The sequence below is a fragment of the Tenrec ecaudatus genome, chromosome 15 (genome assembly GCF_050624435.1).
Source record: "Tenrec ecaudatus isolate mTenEca1 chromosome 15, mTenEca1.hap1, whole genome shotgun sequence".
Classification (NCBI taxonomy): Eukaryota; Metazoa; Chordata; class Mammalia; order Afrosoricida; family Tenrecidae; genus Tenrec; species Tenrec ecaudatus.
This window is the reverse complement of record NC_134544.1, coordinates 94,175,890-94,188,619: the sequence shown is the minus strand read 5'-3', so window position 1 is coordinate 94,188,619 and position 12,730 is coordinate 94,175,890. Positions and strand designations below refer to the sequence as shown.

General features: G+C 43.2%; 1 non-coding gene across 1 annotated transcript; it reads left to right on the top strand.

Annotated features, from left to right (window-relative positions):
* Positions 1-4,226: 4,226 nt before the first annotated feature.
* On the top strand, positions 4,227-4,390 carry LOC142428481 (U1 spliceosomal RNA). The gene has a single exon (XR_012780379.1). It is a non-coding gene; the product is annotated as a U1 spliceosomal RNA (small nuclear RNA).
* Positions 4,391-12,730: the final 8,340 nt, after the last annotated feature.

Here is a 12,730-nt window from a genome sequence, read left to right as displayed (position 1 = left end):
ATTTTAAATACTGGTGACATTGTTTTCTATGTCACAGCAATCTGCACACCCCCACAGGAAAACACTGGAAGAGGAGTTTTGTAAGCTAGACTGTAGGCTTTCCATAAGTCTCATATATACCTGTAAAATTGTGTTCTCCGAAGTTGAACATTCTGAATTTTTCACATTTCCAGTTTGTCTAGTACTTAGTTGTCTTTCAGTAAAGATTGATGGAATGAATACATCTGATCTCAAGCAACTGAAATTAGCAGGCCTTACCACCCTTGTGTGTCTGTGTTTTGCTTGTATTTATATTCTTTTTATATTTTCACGGTCCTATTAAGCAACTACCAAAGTTGTGTTCATTCATTATTTTCACACCCAAACTGATTTCTATAGTAACCGTGTTTACCATTTGGATTGTTTACACAATTCTAAAATAAAGAAGTCAGTTGTTTTCAATGGAGACGAGAAAACTTTTCTCGATATTCAACAGGAACCATTTTATACTGAAATGAAATTTCCTGATTGTGAAAAATCCAGTAGTATGAAGTCACAATGCATTCAGCATCAGGAATCTGACAAAACTGAGAAACCACGCATAGGTGATAAATGTGGGAGAACCTTCTTCAAGGAGTCTTTCCTCTGTGAGCACCACTTCAGTCATATTCTAGATAAGACTTATGAATGCATTCAGGGTGGGCAAGGGTTCGACAAAGCATTCAAACTCACTGTACATTATCAAATAGCACATAAAGGACAAAACCCATACACAGGGTTGGAATATGGCAAAGCTTACCACAGTAATACATATTGCGAGGAACATCAGAAAACTCATGTGGTAGGTACCCCCTGTGTATGCAGTGAATGTGGGGAAGGATTTAACAGGAACAGTGATCTCACTGCTCATCAGCAAACTCCTACTGGAGAGAAACCCTATGTATGTCATGATTGTGGCAAAGGTTTCATTCAGATAGCACATCTCAAAATTCATCTACGAAGTCATACTGGAGAAACTCCTTATGTATGCAGTGAGTGTGGTAAAGCTTTCAGTCAGAAGCAATGCCTAACATCACATCAGACATTTCACACAGGAAAGAAACCGCATATATGTGGTGAGTGTGGAAACACCTTTATCAGGAAGACCAACCTTACTGTTCATCAGCGAACTCATACGGGAGAGAAACCCTATGTATGTGGTGAATGTGGAAAAGCTTATACCTGGAAGAATATTTTCACTGTTCATCAGTGAACTCATACTGGAAAGACACCCCATGTGTGTGGTGAATGTGGAAAAACCTTTATCTGGAAGAAGAACCTCAGTGATCATCAATGAATGCCTACTGGAAAAAACCTAATATATGCGATGAATATGGTAAAGCTTTCAGTCAGAAATAATATCTTACAACACATCAGACATTTCTTTTTTTTTTAAACAATTTATTAGGGGCTCATACAACTCTTATCACAGTCCATACATATACATACACCAATTGTATAAAGCACATCTGTACATTCTTTGCCCCAATCATTCTCAAAGCATTTGCTCTTCACTTAAGCCTTTTGGATAAGGTCCTCTTTTTTTCCCTCCCTCCCCGCTCCCTCCACCCTCATGTGCCCTTGGTAATTCATACATCGTTATTTTGTCATATCTTGCCCTATCCGGAATCTCCCTTCCCCCACTTCTCTGCCGTCCCTCTCCCAGGGAGGAGGTCACATGTGGATCCTTGTAATCAGTTCCCCCTTTCCAACCCACTCACCCTCCACTCTCCCAGCTTCGCCCCTCACACCCTTGGTCCTGAAGGTATCATCCACCCTGGATTCCCTGTGCCTCCAGCCCTCATATGTACCAGTGTACAAAGTCTGCCCTATCCAGCCCTGCAAGGTAGAATTCGGATCATGGTAGTTGGGGGGAGGAAGCATCCAGGATCTGGGGGAAAGCTGTGTTTTTCATCGGTACTACCTCGCACCCTAATTAACCCATCTCCTCTCCTAAACCCTTCTGTGAGGGGATCTCCATTGGCCAACACTTGGGCCTTGGGTCTCCACTCTGCACTTCCCCCTTCAGTCAATATGGTATACACACACGCACACACACACACACACATATACATACATACACACACATATATATACACACATATATTTTTTTAATTTTTTGCATGATGCCTTATACCTGGTCCCTTTGGCACCTCGTGATCACACTGGCCAGTGTGCTTCTTCCATGTGGACTTTGTTGCTTCTGAACTAGATGGCCGCTTGTTTATCTTCAAGCCTTTAAGACCCCAGTCACTATCTCTTTTGATAGCAGGGCACCATCAGCTTTCTTCACCACATTTACTTGTTCACCCACTTTGGCACCAGCCATTGTGTCGGGAGAGTGAGCATCATAGAGTTCTAATTTAATAAAAGAAAGTATTCATGCATTGAGGGAGTGTTTGAGTAGAAGCTCAAGGTCCTTCCGCCACCTTAATACTTAACCTATAAATATAGACCCATAGATCTATTTCCCCATCCTCCTGTATATATTTGCAAGTACATGTCTTTGTCTAGACCTCCATGAATGCCCTTTGACTCCTAGCTCTTTCCTCCATCTCCCTTGACTTGCCTCCTGCCCTACTACCATGCTTCGTCGCCACCTGGGCGAGATTATACCTCTTCTCTAAGCAACCTTACCCTTGATCATTTCCCACCATGCCTGCCATTCCCCCCTCTCTACCATTTTGGGTCCCATGTTGTTCCCTTGTCCCTGTGTTTGTTAACCCCACTTCCTTACCCCCCTACCCCGCCACCCCAAGTCCCCCCGGAACTGTCGGTCCCGTTTTTTTTCCTCCAGATAGTTCTTCAACCCTGTCTTATTCAGACAGACCTGTGGAGACACTAACATGCATGAAAACAAGACAGAGGAAAACAAAGCAACAGTATACAACCAGACAACAAAACAACAAAAACAAACCACAGACAAAGAACAAAACAAAACACTTCACAAAAGAAAGGCTTGTAGTTAGTTCAGAGATCATTTGCTGGCCCTTAGGAGCGTTCTCCAGTCCAGTCTGTTGGGGCAGCACGCCCTGGTCCCAAAGTCCACTTTCAGCATTCCCTGGGGACCTTGCCACTCCATTCCCTTGCTGTTCCGCTGCAGTCCCCCAGTGCTTTGCCTCGGTGTGATGGGATCAGGTCTGGTGTAATTCTCACACGGTGTCTCCGGTGCTGTCCCCTGTATCGCCCTTAGTCACTGAGTGGCATCATTTCTCATAGTGGGGCCAGCCATGTTGTTCTCTCTGTGGACTGGCTGCTCTACTCAGGAACATCCTCCTCATGGCCTGGTGGGCCAGGCTGTGTTCCACTCTCTCCTCCTGCCCCTTCATCTGCTCCCATGTGCTCTGATCAGATATGTCCATCTCCCAGAGCTGCAGAGTCAATGTAGTCCTTTGGAACAAATTCTTTTCGGGGGAGGGCAGGAATCCACTTCATTTATGGTGCTGGGGCCAGCTTCCCAGATGTCTCCACTGGTTTCCTAATCCACGCCTGGATATTGCATTCACACCTTGCGGCACTTGGTTGAAGTCTGGTCCCACTTTCCCTGTGGAGATATAAACAATACCCTCCCCTTGGGTGGATTAGTGCCCCTTGCCCCCACTACCTTTTTCTTCCTTATATTCATCCTTTTGTTTTCCTTTCCCCCCCTCCTCCACCATGGTCTACCATGTGCATGCCTGGTTTTGGTCTGGTCTCTACCATACTACACAGTCTTTGCCTCAAAAATGTTTGTATACAGTAGCTTTTTCCCCTATGCCACTTTTGCTTTTTAAAAAAATTTTTTATTCTTACCTCAGCGGGCTTATGTTGTACTTAAAAAAAAACTACAGGTATCAGCCTCCTACCACCTCCCCCTCCCTGATTGCTTAATCAAAAGAGTTAACAGAAAATTCACCTTTGAATAGCCCCATATTTCTTATTCATAAAATCAAAACATGACTGAGTGATTATAAAAGGAGAAAAAGTAAAACTTAAGCACATATGGGTGTTTTTAGGTATGTATTATTTAGTTTGTTTCAAACTAGAAACAATCTTTAGGCACAAGGATTTATAATTCACCGTAGTCCAAGTTACATGGGACATAGAAAAAACATTCAGATGTATTGAAAATGACATGCTGTGTGGGTTTTTGGTTAAGACCAACAACAGCAAATTAGAATAATAAATTCTATCTTGACAAAGAGTTTAGATAATTTTCAGATACATGAATACTTACCTGGCAGGGGAGATACCATGAGCACGAAGGTGGTTTTCCCAGGACGAGGCTTATCCATTACACTCCGGATTTGCTGACCCTTGCGATTTCCCCAAATGTGGGAAACTCGACTGCATAATTTGTGGTAGTGGGGGACTGCGATCATGCTCTCCCCTGTTATTAAAAAAAAGAAAAAAAAAAGTTCAGATACATGATTTCTGTATTAGCATTATCTGCATGGACTGCGTTTAGAAGAAACACATCATTAGAAAGATCTAGTATCTTTATTTTTAAAGTTATATGTTTTATTCCTGAACTACGAAGTAACATTGGTCAAAGATACAAAATGTTCTTCATTCTCAGAGTCCTACTGCTATTGTCATTGGAAACAGCTCTTTAAACGATTCTTACTAGATTTTAGATTGACCAATAAGCCCCAAAACTATTGTGCCCTCCACTTGCATTGCTGGTGGAACTTTCAGCAAACTATCCTACTCAGGCTTCTTTCAAGGTGTTTGATGTGGTTTTCTGCCACTGTATCCCTGGGGAATAAATATCAGCCTATGAAATCAGTAAGGTTAATATAGAAAGGAAAGAAACACAGGATAAATAAAACACTATTTAAAAGTCAAACAAAACTTTAATAACGTGTTATATAGTCATGACACTTAAAGCAACCTGGTACAATGGTATATATGAATAGCAGTGGATTAGAATTGATAACCTAGATATACAACCAGGTACGTATAGACAACCTAATCTTTGATAAAGGACTAAAACACATTAAGTGGAGAGGAGATATCCTTTTCAACAAATGATGTTGGAAAAATTGGATTTCCACCTGCAAAAGAATGGAATAAAGTCCATACCTCATGCCACATACAAAAATGAACGCATGATAAATCCAATACCTACATATAAACCCTAGATCATACAGCCAGACAATAAAAATGTAGGGACAAATTTGAGGGCAGTTATACAAGATATAAACACACTATGGCCATAATAAAAATATTCACATTATAGAAGACAAAATAAAGAACTGGGAGCTACTAAAAATACATTAATGCACATCAAAAGCCTTCATCTATAAATCCCTGAGGACCAATAATGAGAGTAGCCATACCAGGAGGGGAAGGGGATGGTGGAGTAGAAAGGGGGAATCGAACACAATGATCTACATATAATCCTCTCCCTGGGGGTCGGACAACAGAAAAGTGGGTGAAGGGAGACATCTGGCAGTTTAAGATATGACAAAACAAGAATAACCTATAAATTATCAAGGGTTCGTGAGGGAGGGACAGTGAAAGAGAGGAAAATGAGATGATAACAAGGGCTCAAGTAGAAAGAAATGTTTTGAGAATGATGATGGCAACAAATGTACAAATGTGCTTCACACAATGATGTATAGATTGGGATAAGAGTTGTACGAGCCCACAATAATATGACTAAAAAAACCAAAACAACTTCACAAAGAACACTAGGATACAGTTAATTCACACTTCCTAACTTGTGTATGTCTGCATGAATGCCTGATTGCAAGTCTCACTCTCTATTATTTCATTCTAGTCCATTAGGCTAAATAACCGCTTCTTGACTTTTTATAATAAAGCTTACATTTTAAATATATTTAAGAATGAAATCTAAGAGAATCATAGAATAATTAATGCTTTTGGTATTGTTCTTTGACAGGTGTGGCTTTGACGGGTGACCAGCTATTCCTCACCTCTCTTGACTTTCATTATAACTAAGAATTTCCCCTGTGTGACTGATTTTTAGTGGAATTTTCTCAAAGAACAGGTCCAGTCAATCCCGAAGGATCTAGGTTGCTGACTCCTACCTTTGAGTGACTCATGGTCTCAAGTCTAGCATTTCCACATAAAAGAGCTTGTTCCCCTTTAATACAGAAAAGAGAGACTTCTACTCACATTGGTAGAGTCATGGTGAACTACAACCCAGAAAAGCAGGGAATAGACTTCCAGCAAGATGGCGATGGTGTAACACATACCAGAGGGACTCCACAGGGAAATTCAACACTGTTGGAATGCAGGAGGAATATCATAAAGATAAGTAGGCACAGACCGATGGGGTTTTGAGGGGCTGGGGGCTTTTGGCTTACCTCAGTGGAGGTCGCTGGGGCTTCACCTTGGTCCCGCCACTGTCTCTGCTGGAGCCGGGACCATGTGGAGCCTGTAGGGAGGCTTGGTCTCAACACAGCCACAGTTTTTCACCACCAGCCTCAGGGCAGGGACTAAACCCATGGGGCTCCTCTCTGTCCCCCCCTAGATCTTGGAGGGCTGCACAGGGAGGGGGCCTCTTCTCAACACAGCCACAGCTTGCCGCATGCTGCCGCAGAGCAGGGACTAAACCCTGCAGCTCCACACTGGCAGGGATCTAACCAAGCTACATTGTTGCTTTGTTTCCATCTCTTCACTATATCCCCTCCCCCTGCTCCCATGCATCCAGAGCTTGCTTGTTAACTTTTTTCCCTCCTCTTTGCCTCTTTCTTGGTCACTCACAAGCTATTGCTAACCTCCAGACCACTTCCCTTAGCCTAGGGCATTTACACCTGTGCCACACCCAGCTAGGTGAGCTCCACCCTGTGTAGCTAGGGAGGCTGGGAAAAGGCCTGCTGACCCCCACAAGGGGATACTCTGCTCAACTTATTTTTTTCTGCTCAACTTCTTCCTGGGGAATTCCTGCCTGTGTGCCTGGGGTCACAAATTAAAAGAGGGACCAGATTTTAACCCGATGCTGCAAGATGTGAATCCAACATGCCCGCCTGGAGTGAGAAATCAGTGAAGAGGTCTGGGGGGCCGGCCCCAACCCCAACTAGTAATGGGACATTTGCCCCTCCCCTCAGAAGAATTTATATCAAAGGATGACACTGAATCTACAGTTCTGGAAGAGGGACATATCTGATCGGAGCACATGGGAGCAGATGGAGGGGGAAGAGGAGAGAGTGGAGCACATCATGGCCCACCAGGCCAGGAGGTCGATGTTCCCAAATAGAACAGCCAGTCGACAGAGAGGACCACATGGCCAGCCCCACTATGAGGCATGACATCCCTCACTGACCCATAGCCCTACAGGTGACAACACCAGAGATACAGCGAAGTAATTGCAACCTATTGGATCCCGCCACACCGAGGAAAAACATTAAGGGGTGTAACAGAACAGCAAGGGAATGGAGCAGCAAGGTCCCCAGGGAATGCTGAAGGTGGACTTTGGGCCCAGGGCATGGTGCCCCAAAAGACTGGACTGTAAAACACTCCTAAAGGCTAACAAACAATCCTGGAACTAACTACAAGCTTTTCTTTCTTGCATTTTGTTTTTGTCATTGGTTTGTTGTTTTGTTGTATACTGTTGCTTGGTTGTGCTCTGTCTTGTTTTTGTGAAAGTTACTATCTAAGCAGGTCTGTCTAAATAAGATAGGCTGGATGAACAATTGCAGGAGAAAACAAAGGGACCGATAGTTACGAGGGGACATGGGAGAAGGGGAGGTGGGGGGGGGAAGGTAGTGGTATTAATAAACCCAGGTACAAGGGAACAACAAGCTATCCAAATCAGTGGTGAGGAGGGTGAAGGGGATCTGGTAGGCTGGGACCAAGGGTAATGTAACTAAGAGGAATGGCTGAAATTCTGGGTGGGACAGCATGATAGTGGGACAGGAGGGAAGTCAAAGGAAACAGAGGAAGTGCTGGGAGGCAGAGGGCATTTATAGAGGTCTAGGTAAAGGCATGTACATATGCGAAAATATTTATACATGAGGATGGGGAAATAGATCTATGTGCCATATTTATAGGTTTAGTATTAAGGTAGCAGAAGGACATTGGGCCTCCACTCAAGTACACCCTCAATGCAAGAATACTTTCTTCTATTAAATTGGCATTCTATGATGCTCACGTTCCTGGCACAACCACTGAAGACAAAGTGGATAAACAACTAAATATGGGGAAGAAAGCTGATGGTGCCCAGCTTTCAAAAGAGATAGTGTCTGGTGTCTTAAGGACTTGAAGGTAAACAAGCGACCTTCTGGGTCAGAAGCAATAAAGCGCACATTGTAGAAGCACACCAGCCTGTGTGATCAGGAGGTGCTTAAGGCATCAGTTATCAGGCTTCAAAGGAAAAAAATCATATTGTATTCTCACCTCCCTGACATAGCTGCTGAAGACAAATGGGTGCATAAGCAAATGTGGTAAAGAAAGATGATGGTCCCTGGCTATCAAAAGATATAGCATCTGGGGTCTTAAAGGCTTGGAGGTAAACAAGAGGCCACCTAGCTCAGAAGCAACAAAGCCGACATGAAGGAAGCACACCAGCCTGTGAGACCACAAGGTGTCAAGGGATCAGGTATCATCAGAACAAAAATATCTCACCATAGTGAATGAGCGGGGGAGTGTGGAATGGAGACCCAAAGCACATTTGTAGGCCACTGGACATTCCCTTACAGAAGGGTTTTGGGGAGGAGATGAACCAGTCAGGGTGTGATGTAGCAACGATGAAATATACAACTTTCCTCTAGTTCCTAAATGCTTCCTCCCCTCAACCCACGCCCACTGTCATGATCCGAATCCTACCTTGCAAGTCTGGCTAGACCAGATGATGTACACTGGTACAGATGGGAACTGGAAACACAAGGAAGCCAGGTGGATGATGCTCTCAGGACCAGTGGCATGAGTGGAGATACTTGTAGGGCAAAAGGAGGGTGGGTTGGAAAGGGGAAACCTATTTCAAGGATCTATATGTGACCTCCTCCCTGGGGGACAGACAACATAAAAGTGGGTGAAGGGAGACATCAAACAGGCCAAGATATGACAAAATAATTATTTATAAATTATCAAGGGCTCATGAGGGAGAGGGGACTGGAGAGGGAGGGGGAGAAAAAGAGGACCTGATGCAAACGGCTAAAGTGGAGAGCAAATGCTTTGAAAATGATGAGGGCAAAGAATGTACAAATATGCTTTACACAATTGATGTTATATATGGATTTTGATAGGAGTTGTATGAGCCCCTAATAAAATGATTTTTAAAACAATGAGCTGAGACTAAGGGCTCAAGTAGAAAGCAAACGTTTTGAGAATGATGATGACAACGAGTGTACAAATGTGCTTGATACATGGATGTAGATAAAGAGTGTGATAAGAGTTGTATGAGCCCCCAATTAAATGATTGGGGGAGGAAGCAGGGAAGAGTTACATAAGGACAGACATTGACCTCTGGTACAGTGATCGTCCTGCACGGCGTTGACAGAATATCTGCTTTGATCTTCTTTGACAATATGTTGCTGACCTTGCTTGCTAGATTCTGTGAGAACACCTGTCTGATCTTCCTTGAAAGATGTCGCTGATCAACCTTGCAAGCTCCTGAGAGAAGAGCTGCTCTGATCTGCCTTGCAAGATTTTGCTGATCTACCTTGTAAGATGCTGGGAGACCTGCCCAGATCTTCCTTGAAGGATGTCCTTGATGTGCCTGGCAAGATGGCGATAGACCTACTAGGGTCTTCCTTGTAAGATGTAGCTAATCTTCCTTGCAAGATGCTGGGAAAATCTGCACTGATCTATCTTGCAAGCTGTCACTGATATTCTTTAAAAGGTGTTGACAGAAGACCTACTCTGATCTTCCCTGATGTGCCTTGCAAGATGCTAACAGAAGCCCTGCCACGATCTTCAATGCAAGTTATGAGAGAAGACCTGCTCTGATCTGCCTTGCAAAATTTTGCTGATCTTCCTCTCAAGATGCTTCTGATGTGCCTTGCAAGATGGTGACAGAAAACCTGCCCAGATCTTTCTTGCAAGTTGTCACTGATCTGCCATGCAAGATGCTGACAGAAGACCTGCTCTGATCTGCCTTTAAAGGTATCCCTGGTCTTCCTTAAAAGATGCTTAGAGACCTTATCTGATCTTTCTTTCAACATGCTGCGAACTGCCTTGCAAGATGCTGATTGAAGACCTGCTCTGGCCTTCCTTGCAAGATGTCCCTGGACTTCCTTTAAAGGTGCTGAAAGAAGAGCTGCTCTAATCTTCTGGCGAGATGCTTCTGGTGACCCTTGAAATATGGTGATTGGCCCCTAATAAAATGTTTAAAAAAAAAAAAGAAAGATGGTGATTGAAGACCTGCTCTGGTCTTCCTTTGCCAAGATGTTGCTGATCTTCCTTGCAAGATGCTGTTAGAAGATCTGGTCTTATCTTCCTTCCAAGACGTCGCTGATATGCTTTGCAAGATAGAAAACCTGTTGTGATCTTCCTTGAAAGATGCTGATGATCTTCCTTGGAAGATGCTGATTAAAGAACTGCTCTGGTGTTCCTTGCCAAAATACTGCTGTTTTTCCTTAGAAGATGCATACAGAAGACCTGCTCTGATCTGACTTGAAAGATACCGCTGATCTTCTTTAAAAGGAGCTGAGAGAAGACCTGCTCTGATTTTCTTGCAAGATGCTTCTGATGAAAGAAGACCTGCTCTCTGATCTGCCTTCCAGGTATCCTTGGTCTTGCTTAAAAGGTGCTAAGACCTGTTCTGGTCTTCTTGCAAGATACTTCTAATCTGACTTGCAAGATGGTGATTAGAAAATCTGTTCTGGTCTGACTTGAAATACGTTGATCTGCTTTGCAATATAGAAGACCTGCTCTGATCGTCCTTGCAAGATGTTGCTGATATTCTTTGGAAGATGCTGATGGAAGACCTGCTGTGGTCTTCTTTGCTAAGATGTCTCTGATCTTCCTTGCAAGATGTTGTGAGAAGACCTGATCTAATCTTCCTTCCAAAATGTTGCTGATATTCCTTGCAAGATGTCGCTGATCTGCTTTGCAAGAGAGAACACCTGCTCTGATATCCCTTGTAAGTGAAATGCTGATCATCTTTGCAAGATGCTGAGGACAGTCTGTTAGAAATGTTCCGCTGTGCACATGCACATCTACTTACAAGGTGTTTGATCCCAGGTCTAGCCTCAGCAGGCCAATGGGTGGGTCAAATATTCTCCCTCTTCCTCTCTGGCAACTTTTGGGAAGATATGGGTTGGGTTCACTTCTCTTTTCTCCATTCTTATGTTTTGAAAGGTTTGTAGGAAAAATAGGACTTTTATCTGTATTTCATAATTATTGGGAGCCATCCCAGCCATGCTGTCTAGCAAAGGTACAGCCTGGTGGAAGAAGCTTCTGCAGAGGAGAGGTTCTCAGAGAGGGTTTCCAACATCCCTCAAATATTTGCTGCTGTTAAATCCACTCTTGAGAATTTTGTGCATTGTCATGTTTACCGCACCTGGAACCAATGCGAGGGCAGTCTTGAGAAGTATGAATGAAATTAGATCTAAAACTTGCTTCAATATGATGGTGCTTTCCACACCTGAGGCATTGAGAGGCTTACACAACAAGACATCTTTGGGAATTCTGAGAAAGATATGTGGGAATTGAGTGACGAAGAAACCCAAAAGTTGAGGTTAGAGGAGAAATAAAACCCATCCAAAAAACCCTGGATTCCATCCAGATTAGGTAGTGGGGGACTCTTTTGCCCTCCGTGATATAGAGAACCAACTGATGACCCTATATCTTGGACAGGGGCTTAGATAGAAGGAGAAAGAATGGTTAACATTAATAGGAAACACATAAAAGGGGAAATATTAAGTATTTGGCAAAGAATCAGATGGTTTGGCTCTTTGGTGCCTCAGGAGTATAAAAAACAAAAGAAACATAGGTAGACAATGAAACAGTTACCATGGGAAAGTTTATAAAGCAAAATATGTAACACTGAGAAGCATTTAACTATGTTTTTAGATATTAGGCTTTGAAGTAGCACATGAGGTAGATTCATTGTTAGCCAACCAGGAAACGAATATTGTGCAAAAATGATAGGGCAGTGAGTAGGATATGAGTCTAACCAAATTTTCTGAACACCTCAATCAAAAATAGTATGTGACTTATAAGACAAGCAGTACAGAAAGAACCAGGAAGATGACAGAAAGTGATAGAAAAAAGTACAGACCTCATAATGGTCTTTTATCAGGTTTCAGTAGAAACAATAAGGGTGATACTGGAGTTAATCATAAAGCATTGTTTTTATGTAGTGTTCTGCAAAACTTTTTATGCTATAAGTACCGCTGTTTGGAAGAACACAGCAGAGAATACTTCCACCATAACATCTCTCATGTCTGTCTTGTCTGTGTTCGCCGACTCCACACCTCCTTGAAGTATCTAGTTTAATCCTCCTGGAGCTGGACTCCGTCACATAATTGTACATCAAGACTTTGGCATATGCAGCACGACTTGCCTGTAGAGTCATAGTCGTTGAGGGTCCTGAATTTGTGTGTATGTGTGTGTGTGTGTGTGTGTACATCATACACACCTATTTGTGTAGGGTGGGTTTTACCAAACACCTCAGGGGTCAGTCGATCAGTAGTCTAGGTCAGGCAAACACTGGTATCTTCTCATGTGCCTATTTATGTATGTTTGTCAAACTCACCCTGCTTGTAGGAGCTCTGCATGCTGTTGAACAGCTCTGGCTCCTCGCTGGCTAACAATTTCA